General features: G+C 36.3%; 1 protein-coding gene across 18 annotated transcripts in view; it reads left to right on the top strand.

Moving 5' to 3' along the window:
• The window catches only part of CD1H11orf80 (chromosome D1 C11orf80 homolog), a 118514-nt gene that overhangs the window by 38771 nt on the left and 66616 nt on the right, over positions 1–13127 (top strand). For 2 of the 18 annotated variants that reach the window (XM_053202885.1, XM_053202888.1), the window contains 2 exons: positions 10341–10406; positions 10517–10642. The exons of 14 other annotated variants lie outside the window; for them this stretch is intronic. The gene's annotated coding sequence lies outside the window, so the exon portion shown is untranslated. The remainder of the gene's footprint in view (positions 1–10340; positions 10407–10516; positions 10643–13127) is intronic. 2 more of the 18 variants (XM_053202887.1, XM_053202886.1) reach the window with 2 other exon arrangements.

The following is a 13127-nucleotide window of genomic DNA, read 5'->3' as shown; positions in this document are numbered from 1 at the left end:
CACGGAGCCTGCGTGGGATTTTCTCTCCCTCTCCCTCCCCCTCCCTCTCCCTGTCTCTTTCCCTCTCTCTCTGCCCTTCTGTTCATGCACATGTGCGCGCTCTCTCTCTCCCTCTCAAAATAAATAAACATTAAAAAAAGGTAAATTCTTATGTGTTAAAAGTTCTCATTACTTTGTATTAATATATATACTATTATTTTGCATATATGCTTGTTTGCATATATCCATAATATGCATATCCATTTATATAGGAATCCATTTATATATCCATTTATGTATATACTTATCCATGTATATAGAACTACTTATAAGTATCTATTTGGTGAAATGTGATGTTTTAGTTTGTCCTTCTTGCCCAGATCTAGAAGCTACTTCCTATCATGTCCTTACTTCAGTGAAGAAAAGAAAAAAAAAAGAAAGTGTAGAAGAGAGTGATAAGATGGGGAATATGCAAAAGGCCATATTTAAAGGTCCCTATTTGCTGTTTCTTATTTCTTCCATTCATGTTATTTTTATTTTTTTAATCTTTTTAATTACTTCCTCCTCATTCCCATGTTTATTGACATAATTTAACTCTTTAGTAAAATACAGTTTGGCCAGTCATGTTCAAGTGTTTTTCCCAAGTCAGAAAATTTACAACCTTTTTTTTTCCCCCCCTCAAAAGACTAGAGAAGAATACCAGCCCCCAGGGGCACCTGGGTGGCTCAGTAAGTTTAGCATCCATCTTTAGCTCAGGTCATGATCTCACAATTTGTGGGTCTCTCTCTCTCTCTCTCTCTCTCTCTCTCTCTCTCTCTCTCTTTCAAAAATAAACATTAAGAAAAAAAAAAAAAAAAAGAATACCAGCCCTTAAAAGTGGGGAAGACAGCTGTGCTGTTGATGTATGGTTATATGATTATGCCTCTTCTCTGTACTCCACCCTTTTGCTATCAGGGAGACTTTACAAAAAAGTTTAGTTTAATTTTGTCTTCTTTGTTAATTTCTTCTGAAAGGAAGTGAGAAGTCATTCTATTTGTACATTAGAGAAATTAATGGGTCCAGGATTGCTCATCATTTAATGAGAAATTCACAATGGTGAACTCTTGGATGTCTGACTTATTATGTATTTTTAAATCTGAGATTCTCATTCAAAGAAAAAATCTATTATAATTTTAGATCTTACAAGATCAGCAACTCTAAGGCTCAGTACTCATCTGACACTTTTTCCTCCAGGAGCTCCTTTTGTAGACATGATCTCATTCATTCTCCAGAGATAGGTCAGACTTATATGTTATCATCATTTCTCTTTCGGAGATGGGGAAACTGAGCTTTACCTCAGCTTAAATTTAGAAGTAAAGGAAGAGTTTGTGGACTCATTGGTCACTGGTTACCCAGTGAGTCCATATTTAATCCTCAGACTTTTGATATGTCCTAAACAGTCTCTTGCTGCCGAATTTGCATAACATGTGGCAAGATTTTATAAAGAGAAGATTGATTGAACATAAAAAAGTTAAATGAATTTGTTGGGATGCCTGGCTGGCTCAGTCAGTGGAGCATGTGACTCTTGATCTTGGGGTTGTGAGTTTGAGCCCCATGTTGGGTTTAGAGATTACTTAAAAAAATAAAAGTCTTTAAAAAATAGATGAATTTCATCTTCTTTTGCTTTCTTAATATTTCTTTACTCTTTGTTAAATATATTTAATTTTACTTTACTATTGAGAATATATTTAAGATTTGATGTGCAGGGAAAGGAGATGGAAAGGACATGAACCTTGACATGTTTCTCTTTGTTTTGAGCTTGGGTAGGTAGAGCAGGAAGAGAAGGACAGCTCTTACCATTAGAGATCCTGGGAGTTGACTCATACTCCAGCTGAGTGGCTTTTATTCAGTAGTCAGTGGGAGCTAGCCTGCCTTGTACCAGTTTTGGCTTAAAATCCTTGAACTATTGTTACCCCTCGTTGAGTAATCAACTGGGCACTTACTATTCCAACTCTGGCCTCTCTTGGGTTACCATATCCCTTCCGTTTCCGTAGCAGACATTGTTAGCTGCCCGTGGTAGTGAATTTGGTTGGTATGGGAAGAGAGGACATTTTGAATATTCTTTACTGAGTAGACTTTTATGGTTACTCTTTTAGCATATTTTAAAAAGTCATATGACACTGTATGCAAGAGTTAAACTCAAAATGGATCAAAGACCTAGATCTAAGAGGTAAAACTATAAAATTCTTAGAAGAAAACATACGTGTAATTCTTCATAGATATGACATTTAAAGCACAAGCAGTCAAAGGAAAGATAGATAAATTGGACTTGATCAATATGAAAAACTTTTGTGTTTCAAAGAACACTATCAACAAAAGACAGGATGACATGATGGAGGTGTTAGTTCAGGCCAAGATGGTAATCATTTTGCAACATAGAAGTATCAGATTTACAGGTTGTACATCTTAACTTTACACAATGTGTTATAGATCGATTGTACCTCATTAAAACTGGAAAAAAAGAAACTAAAAAAGAGAGAGTGAAGACAACCTACAGAATGGGAGAAAATATTTGCAAATTATGTATCTGATAGGCATCTAATATCCAAAGAACAAAAATAACTTTTACAACTCAGCAATAAAAACCTAATTTTTAAGTGGGCAAAGGATATGAATAGACATTTGTTATGAATTGAATGTGTCCTCCTAGAATTTCTGTGTTGAAGCCCTAATCCCCAATGCAAGGGTATTTGGAGATGAGGCCTTTGGGAAGTAATTAGGGTTAGATTAGGTTATGAAGGTGGGACCTTTATGATGGGATTAGCAGCTTTATAGGAAGAAGAAGAAAGAGAAATCTCTCCAAGTACACCCACCCAGGAAAAGCCATGTGAGGACAGTGAAAAGACAGCTGTCTGCAAGCCATGAAGAGAGCTGAATTGCTGGTACCTTGATATTGGGCTTCTCAGCCTTCAGATCTATATGCAGTAAATTTCTGTTAAGCCATCCAGTCTATGGTATTTTGTTATGGCAGCCGAAATAGATGAAGACAACATTTATCCATATAAGCAGCTAATAAGCCCCATGAAAAGATGCTCAACATTGTAATTATTAGGGAAATGCAAATGAAAACCATAATGAGATACCATTTTATACCTCCTTGTATGACTGTAATTAAAAAAAAAAAAAGCAGAGGGGCACCTGGGTGGCTCAGTCAGTTAAGTGTCTGACTCTCAATTTTGTCTTAGGTCATGATCTCACAGTTCATGAGTTTGAGCCCCACATCGGGTTTTCTGCTGTCAGCACAGAGCCTGCTTCAGATCCTCTGTCCCCATCCCCCCGCTGCCCTGCTTGCTCTCTCTCTTTCAAAATAAACATTGGGGTGCCTGGGTAGCTCAGTCAGCTAAGCGTCCAATATCAGCTCAGGTCACCATCTCGTGGTTCGTGAGTTTGAGCCCTGCCATCAGGTTCTATGCCGGCAGCTCAGAGCCTGGAACCTGCTTTAGATTCTGTGTCTTCCCTTCTCTCTGCCCCTGCCCCACTCGTGCTCTCTCTCTCAAAAATAAACATTAAAAAAAATAACAAGTGTTGACAAGGATATAGAGAAATTGGGACCCTCATATTTTGCTAGTGGGAATGATCAGGCTTATTTCTGCCTCTCCAAACCTTATCTCAAACTATTCTTTCCTCAGTTCATTTGCGCTTCAGCCACATTGGCCTCATGCTGTTCCTTGACACATACCAAACTCTTTCTCATCTCTGATCCTTTGTATTTGTTCCCTTTACCTGTAATATTCTTCCTCTAGTTTTTCATGTGACTTGTTGGTTCACTTCCATTTCTATTTCTCAACTCAAATGTCACTTCCTCAGAGAAGCCTTCCCTGACTACCCTATTTAAAGTAGTTTATCTTCCTACTCTGCTTATTTCTTTCACTGCACCTATTTTGTTCTTTAGGAATCTTGTGGGGTTTGTTGTTTTGATATATTTGTATGTATGTATGTATTTTTCTCAATTAGAATGTGACTTCCATGAGGAGAGGGGTATAGTCTGCCTTGATCCTATGTTTCCAGAATCCATTACAACATCTGCACATATAGCAGGTGTTGAATAAATACTGGTTGAGTAACTTTAACCCCTTTCTCTCTGTGCTTCCTTCTGATCAGTCTATAACAGAGGTTCTTAAGGTCACTGATCTAACTAAGATTTTGGGCAGTTTTGTGTTTATGTGCATGTATCTGGTGAGAAGGTGCATAATCAGATTTTAACAGTCTGTGACCTAAGGAAGATAAAAATGACTGGTTAACTTTCACCCATTCCTTAAATAATAATCCTACTTAGGTCCTGTCATACACATACCTATTGTTCCTCTATATTAGTATCTATTCTTTCTTTTCTCTCCAGTCTCTTCTATTCTAAACTTTTTAGCATAGTCATCTGAATGTCCACTGATACTTCAAATTCAGCATGTCTAAAATTTAATTTCTCATGTTCTCCCCAAAGCCTGACCCTCCTCCAAGTTTATTCCCTTTTTTACTATCTAAGTAGTTATACAGCCTAGTAATTTGAACTTTTCTTCTCTTTTCCTTAAATTCATATCCAGTCAGACTCAAAATCTTGCTGATTGTACCTCCTAAATATTTCTTGAAACTGCTCCTTTTTCTCTATCCCTCTAATGGTCCTGATTCAGAATCTCATTATTCTTGCCTATAATAATTTCCTCATTGGTCTTCCTATTGTTTTATTTTTTAATGTTTATTTTTAAGAGAGAGAGTGCGAGTACATGAGGGAGGGGCAGAGAGAGGGAGACAGAGGATCTGAAGCAGGTTCTGCATGGAGAGTGCAGAGCCTGATGTAGAACTCAAACTCATGAACTGTGAGGAGATGACCAGAGCCAAACTAGAACTCCCCCCTAATTGGTCTTCTTATCTTTAGTCTTGGCCTCTCAAATCCATTTTCTTCAAAGTTGCCAGCCTCCTCAAGACCACACTTTTAGCTCTTGATTAATTCTCACTCTTACTAAAATGATCTGTTAATGCATCTGTCTCCCTTACTAGACCATGAGGATAAGATTTCTTGAGGGTAAGATTTTTGTCTTAAAATTTTTTGTGTATCCCCAGTGTTTAGTCCACTGCTGGCCATATAGTGAGTAGTCAGTAAATGCTTAAAAACATCTAAAAAACATTTGAAATATAAAATATTTGCTTAAATACATGAAATAGCAAAGGATAAATAATAAATAATTATACTCATTACACAGAATGAACAGATACTGAGATTGTGATATATTTTCTTCAAGCTTTTTAAAAATAACACCTTAAAGATAAAGTTGGAAACTCCTACTCCCTATGTGTTTTAAGTGTGTAAGTTTTGAAACGTGCTTATTTGCTATCCATGTATTTTCTTTGGTGAAGTGTATATTCATATCTTTTCCCTATATTTTAATTGGGTTATTTGTTTTCTTCTTATTGAATTTTGAGAGTTTAAAAAAATATATTCTGGATAAACCAGGTAAATGGTTTGAATATATTTTCTCCCAGTCTTTGGCTTGTTCTTTCATTCTTTTAAGTGTCTTTAGCAAAAAAGTTCTTAATTTTTATGAAGTCAGATTTATCTTTTTTTTTTTTTTATGGATCATATACTTTTGTTTGAGAGAGGGAGGGAGAGAGATCGATCCATGAACTGAGCTCAAGACCTGAGCCTAAATGAAGAGTTGGTTGCTTAATTGACTGAGCCACCCAGGCACCCCTATAGATCATGCTTTTGGTGTCATATCTAAGGAAACTTCACATAGCCTAAAGTCACACAGGTTTTATTCTATATATTCTTCATAAATTCTTTTTAATTTTTTATATTTATATTTATATAAATCTTTATATATTTATAAATATATTTTTTAGATTTATAATTTTTATATTTATAAACGGTTTTATATTTAGAATTACATTTATTACATTTGTAATTTGGGTCTGTGACCCATGTTGAGTTAATTTTTTACATATGATGCAAGAATTGAAGTTTAATTTTTTGCTTATGGGTATCCCAGTTGTTTTACCATCATTTATTGAAAAGACTGTCCTTCTCCACTACATTGCCTTTGTACTTTTGCTGAAAACTTGATTGACCATATATGTGTGGGTCTATTTCTGGACTTTGAATTCTGTTACTTTGGTCTCTTTGTATTGATTACTGTGGCTTTAAAATAGGTCTTCAAGTCCTCCAACTTTGTTCTTTTTTTCAAGTTCATGACATTCATGTTTGTTGTAAGTCCTTGACATTTCTATCTATTTTAGAATCTACTTGTCAATATCTGCAAAAGCCTGCTGGGATTTTGATTGAGACTGTATTCCATTGATAGTTCAGTTTGGGGGAGAATTAACATCTATCTTAGCAATATTCAGTCTCTTGTTTTAAAAAAAGTTTGAGAGAGGGAGAGAGCATGTGCACATGTACATGTGAGTGGGGGAGGGGCAGAGAGAGAGGGAGAGAGAAAGAATCCCAGTCTTCACACTGCCAACACAGAGCCGGATGTGGGGCCTCAAACTCATGAAGTGTGAGATCATGACCTGAGCCAAAGTTGGAGGCTTAACCAACTGAACCACCCAGGCGCCTCAGCAGTATTCATTCTTCTGATGCATGAACACAGTATATGTATTAATTTCTTAGGTTGTCTTTAATTTCTGTAGTTCTAGTGTACGAATATTGTACCTTTTTGATCAGATTTAACTCTGAGCATTTAATATTTTTGATGGCTATTGTAAATGATATTTTTGAAATTTTAAATTTCTAATTGTTTATTGCCAATATTTGGAATACAATAGATTAGAAGTTGTTTCAGCCTTGCTAAACTATTCTAGTAGCTTTTATGTAGATTCCACAGGATTTTCTACATTGAGGATCATAGCATCTGCAACTAGAGTTTACTTCTTACTTTCCAGTCTGGATACCTTTTATTTCTTTTCTTGCCTTATTGAACTGGCTAGATCCTCTAGTGCAATGTTGAATATATGTGGTGAGATCAGACTTTATCACCTTGTTCTGACCTTAGGATATCAATTTTTCACCATTAAGTATGCAGGTTATGTATTTTTTCTTGAGTAAGTGTGAGTAGTTTGTGTCTTTCAAGGAATTTGCCGATTTCATTTGTTGTTGAATTTATTGTCCTAAAACTGTTCATAATATACCCTTATTATCTTTCTAAACTGTGTAGAATCTCTAGCAATATCATCTCTTTCTCTCCTGATACTGGTAATTTATATTTGTTTGTTCTCTCTTTCTCTCTCTTACCTCCTTCCCTCCTTCCTACCTTCCTCCCTCCTTCTCTCCCTCCCTCTCTCTCTCTCTCTCTCCCTTAATCTGTCTGGCAAGAATCAGGTTCTTTCTGTTGTATTCTTTTTCATTGATTTTTCACTCTGATCTTTTATCTTTCCTTTCTTCTGCTTGCCTTGGATCTCATTTGCTCTTCTGTTTCTAGTTTTTAAAAGTGGAAGCTGCAATCATTGATTTGAGACCATTCTTTTCTACACTGAATTATGGTGTTCTTTAATATAGTTCTTTTAATAGTGCTAAAGTTTTGAGGGCATCTGGGTGGCTCAATCAGTTAAGCATTCAACCCTTGACTTCAGTTTGGGTCATGATCTCATGGTTGGTGAGTTCTAGCTACACATCGGGCTCTTTACTGATAGTGTGGTCAGTATGATAGTCTTATTTCCTAAAACTTTAGAATAAATCTTGCTATATGATAAGGCAAATCCCCCCCTCCTTATTGTTATTTTTCAGAATTGTCTTTGTTTTTTCAAACTGTTACTCTTGTTTGTGAATTTTATAATTTAAGTTCCATGAAAAATCTTGTTGTGGTCTTATTATATTAAATTTATGGATTAATTTGGTAGCAGCATTTTTATAGTATTAAGTGTGTCTATGAATTGATATAGCTTCTCATTTAGAGCTTCTATTAATTGATATAGCTTCTCATTTAGAGCTTTTTAAAAATGTTACTTAATTTTAACTGCCACAACAAGGAGGTAGGCACTATAATCTTCAATAGAAAGATTCTGTAGGAAAACAAGGAGCTTTCCCAAGAGCACATGGTTATTAGTAAAGCCAAAGTTGGCCTGATTCCAGAGACCATTTTGCTACATTTTATTATTCAAAATATTTTCTCCCCATGGGATAATTATACTTCCTGGCCCATTGACATAAAGCTGGGCCATGTAACTTGCTTAGGCCAGTGAAATGCTAGTGGAAGTGATATATGCCACCTCCTAGGAGAAACTTTAAGAGCCAGTGTGTTTTGGTCTTAGCTCCTTTTCTTCTACTCTGAGGCTAGGATGTCTGAAATGGAAGGTATTCCTTTAGCCTGGATTCTACTATGAAGTGGCTCCTTTTTTGCACTTGCCTGGAGTGCTGCAACCTCTTAATTGGTTTCTAGAATTCTCACAAAGGCAATTTGGTATTGTTGTTGAGGCAGTGTCTCCAAAGGGGGGCAAGGACCTGGGACTTCCTCTTCTGCCCTTTGGCTGAAGGATCCTAGTTAGATCCTATTTTATGTTAATACTGTGATTGTTCTCATAGCAAACAGTCTTAGATATATTTTGTTATATATATATATATACATATATATATATATCCCTAGTGTCATAATTTTTGTTGCCATTATGAGTGGTATTCATTGTTTTTCAACATTGCTGAATTGAACTGTTAATTTTGGTAGTTTATTCGTAGATTCTCTTGGGTTCTCTATATGGGCACTTAAATCCTCTCTAAATTATGACAACTTTGACTTTTCCTTTTCACTCTTTATATGGCTTACTTCTTTTCCTTGTCATATAGAACAGTACTAGTACTGGTTAGAAGACCAGGGGTGATATTACGTACCTGTGGTTTGTCTTCCTTTAATGAGATTAAGTAAATATACTTAAAATTAAGTATATTTACTGTAGTTTTTTGGCACTTGCTTCTTGTCAGGTTGAGGAATCTGTCTTCTTAATTTGCTAGTAGTGTTATGAATGTGTGTTGTATTTTCTAAAGAGCTTTTCTATATCTTTTGAGATTATGATATGGTTTTTTAAAAACCATTATTTATTTTGAGAGAGAGCATGAGCAGGGGAGAGGTAGGGAGAGGGGGAGAGAGAATCCCAAGCAGGCTCTGTCCTGTCACCTCGGAGCCCGACACAGGACTTGATCTCATGAACTGTGAGATCACGACCTGAACTGAAATCAAGAGTCAGACACTTAACCGATTGAGCCACCTAGTTGCCCCTATTTTATGGTTTTTAAAATCTTTATTAATATGATGATTTATAGTGGTAGACATCCATGAAATTCCATCACAATTTGATCATGAGATTTTTATATATCCTGGATTTAATGTTTTATCTTTGTTCTCAGTGAGATTGATTTCTATTGTCCTTGTCCTATTCTGGTAGCAAGATTATACTTGCTTTATAAAATGAGTTGGGTAGGTTTATCCATTTCTGTTCTGGGTTTTTTTTTTAATATGTATTCTTTGAAGATTTGGTAAAGCTAACCTGTAAAAAAAAAAATCATTTGAACCTGGCATTTTGAGATGAAGATAGGTGAAGAGGGAAATATATATTTTTTAATGTTTATTTATTTTTTGAGAGCATGAGTGAGTGTGGGGGAGGGGCAGAGAGAGGGGGACAGAGGATTTGAAGTGGGTTCTTTGCTGAGAGAAGAGAACCTGATATGGGGCTCAAACTCATGAACCATGAGATCATGACCTGAGCTGAAGTTGGATGCTTAAATGACTGAGTCACCCAGGATCTCCTAGTAGGAAACACTTTTGATAGTTTGTTTCCTTGGATGACGTTTGGTTTAAGTTTTCTGTTTCTCCCAGAGTCAATTTTGGAAGTACATATATATCTTATAAAAAAAATAAACACACAGATTATTTACTTTTCTTCAATCATTCATCCGATACATACTTACTGAACACCTGCTGTATGGTAGACATTTCATCTTAGTTTTCAAATTAATTGATGTGAAGTCTTTTATGACTTACAAATATTTGTACTTTTATCTCTTTTTGATTTTTTTATGTCGTTTTTGTGCCTTTTTCTTGATGGTAGTGATAACACTAATAGCAGACATTTCATTTTAAACAAAAAGGGTAAGTAATTTGTTCAAAGTCACAAAGGTAGTAAATGGTTGAGTGGGATATATGAACCCAGATAGACTGGCTCCAGAAACTGTCTTAACCACTATTCCATAGTATTTTGGTTTACTCTACAGTATGCTGTTTTGCTAGAGCTTTGCTTCCTATATTAGCTTTTCAGATAACAAATTCTCATTTCTGTTCAATGAATTAACAGAAATTAATTTCTCTCTTCCTTTGACAACTTCTTACCTTACTCTCGTACCACAGGTTGAAGAAATCTATCACCTGTATCACGTTTGGTGGTTGAGTTGTTGAGGTTCTTTGAAGAGGCAGGTATAGTTTTGGAAAATGATCGTTTTTTCTCCCTCCATTCTCAGTTTACATCCTTTTTGTTTGGTAACCAGTAGTAGTATCAGGCTCAGCTGCATATTCCTTTGTTATAGACTTGAGTGATCACACTTCCTGACTGACTTGCTTGGCTGGAAGAGCCCACTGAATATGCAGCAATGGCAACTAGTCTCTGCTTTTTTGAAGTAGTGAATGAAGATCTGACACAACATTTCTGAAAGGTTGCTGACCCTCCATTAAAATGTTCTGCTTTCTATTTCTTTCACTAAAGCATGTCTGGAGTTGTTTTATAATGTGGAAATAATTAGCCAATTTAACTAATAGCATCAGGCCACAGAGCCAACCAAAGAACTTTTCATCTTTTGGCTTAATTAGCTTCATTCTTTAAAATGCTTGATACTGCTGCTTTATTTACTGGTACATTACTTGCAAGCATTATTATAAAGCTATGCTAAAGGACAGAAGTCAGGCCAGTTGCTGGTTTGCTGAGTCTCTTAGAATAAAAAAAACAACATGCAGCCAGATGTCAAATTTAGCCACCGTCAAATGAATTATTTTTATTTTTTAATGTTTATTTAAAAATTTTTAAAATGTTTTATTTATATTTGAGAGCGAGACAGACAGACAGTGCATGAGTGGGGGAGAAGGGCAGAGACAGTGGGAGACACAGAATCTGCAGCAGGCTCCAGGTTCTGAGCTGTCAGCACAGAGCCCGACATGGGGCTCAATCTCATGAACCTGAGCCAAAGTTGGACTCCTAACCAACTGAGCCACCCCACCCCAAATAAATTATTTTTAAAAGGAACTTTTTGTTAACAGAAGCAATATTACCCATTTTAGAATATTGGGAAAATAGAGGAAAGGAAAACATTTCTTGCACAATAAATGTTAGCATTTTATTATATTCTCTTCCAAATTCCCATGTATTTAAAAAATTTTTTTTTTTAGCATTTATTCAATTTTGAAAGACTAAGAGAGACAGAGCATGAGCAGGGGTGGGGCAGAGAGAGAGAGAGACACAGGATCCGAAGCAGGCTCCAGACTCTGAGCTGTGAGCACAGAGCCTGACGCAGGCTCGAACTCACAGACCGAGAGATCATGACCTGAGCCGAAGTCGGACGCTTAACCAACTGAGCCACCCAGGTGCCCCTCCCGTGTATTTTTAAAACAGTTGTAATCACAGTATATGCCTAGTTTTGTCCTACTACTTTTTTTTAACTTGACATGCAAGCATTTTTTTCATGTTATGACATAGTCTTCTAGTTATTATTTTTAATGAATAAATTGTCCATAAGATGTATCATAAATTAATATTTTGATATCTGTAGGCATTTAAAAAATGTTGTGTCAGGTGCCTAGGTGGCTCAGTCATTACACATCTGACTCACATACAGGTTATGATCTCATGGTTCTTGAGTTTGAGTTGGGTGAGCTGTAGCCCTGCATCAAGTGAGCCCGAGCCCTGCTTTGGGTAAATGCAAGCCCCACTTCGGATGAGCCCTGCTTTCTCTCTCTCTCTCTCTCTCTCTCTCTCTCTCTTTCTCTCTCTGCGTCTCCTGGGATTCACTCTCCCCCCCCCCCCACTCACTTGCGCCCTGCACCTCTCTCTCTCAAAAAAAAAAAAAAAAAGTTGTGTCATGTAATGTAGCATTTGTAAGTGAAGGTATCAACTTCTTATACTTTGCCAGCATTGGGAATTTCAGTTACTTAAAATATTTTAGCCAATTTACTAGTTAATTTGTATCTGTTTGAAACTTTTTATAAGTGTTCACTATCTGTACTTTCTTTTTCTCAACTTTCTCCATATCTTTACAGTTAAATTTCTAGTGTGAAATTTAGAATAAATTCAGTTACTAGCTGTGTGCTCTGATCTGAATATTTATTTCCCCAAACATTCATATGTTGGAATCTTAATGCTCAACGTGATGGTATTAGGAGAGGGGACCTTTGGGAAGTGCTTAGCTCATGTGGATGGAGTCCTCATGAATGGGATTAGTACCCTTATAACAGAGACCTCACAGAGCTTCCTAGCTCTTTATGCCATGTGAGAATGCAATGACAAGTCTGGAACCTGTAAGAGGGCCCAGAACCCAACTTCAGCCTCCAGAACTGTGAGAAATAAATACCTGTTGTTTATAAGCTGCCAAGGTCTGTGATATTTTGTTATAGGAGCCCAAACAGACTTAGATACTATACAATTTGTATTTTTAGGCTTGACACCCTGATGTACAAATCATTGAGATTCATTTCACTATTGTATGCCATTTTGTTTCAAGATGCACAGTGGCTATGGAATGATAGGTTTAATGTAATGATTTCCTGAATCTTATTTTCTTCTAATACTCTACTGGTACAAGAGTATCCCTGTGGAAGTTCTTGAAGAACTAGAATATTATTTAAAAATGTTCTTTAAATGGGACACCTGGGTGGCTCAGTTGGTTAAGCGTCTGACTCTTGATTTTAGCTCACGTCATGATCTCATGGTTTGTGAGGTTGAGTCCCAGATCAGGCTCTGTGCTGATGTCATGGAACCTGCTTGGGATTCTCTCTCTCTCCTCTCTCTGCCCCTCTCCTTGCTCACACTCTTTCTCAAACTGAATAAACATCAAAAAAAAATTCTTTAAACAGCAGCTATTTGTATGATGATGTTCTTTCCCAAAGAGATTAAAATAATAAAAACTGAGTGTCTATACTGTTACTTTTATT

This window comes from Acinonyx jubatus, chromosome D1, assembly GCF_027475565.1.
Source record: "Acinonyx jubatus isolate Ajub_Pintada_27869175 chromosome D1, VMU_Ajub_asm_v1.0, whole genome shotgun sequence".
Classification (NCBI taxonomy): Eukaryota; Metazoa; Chordata; class Mammalia; order Carnivora; family Felidae; genus Acinonyx; species Acinonyx jubatus.
Note: the sequence above shows the minus strand (reverse complement) of the source record. Positions and strands in the feature narration are given on the sequence as shown.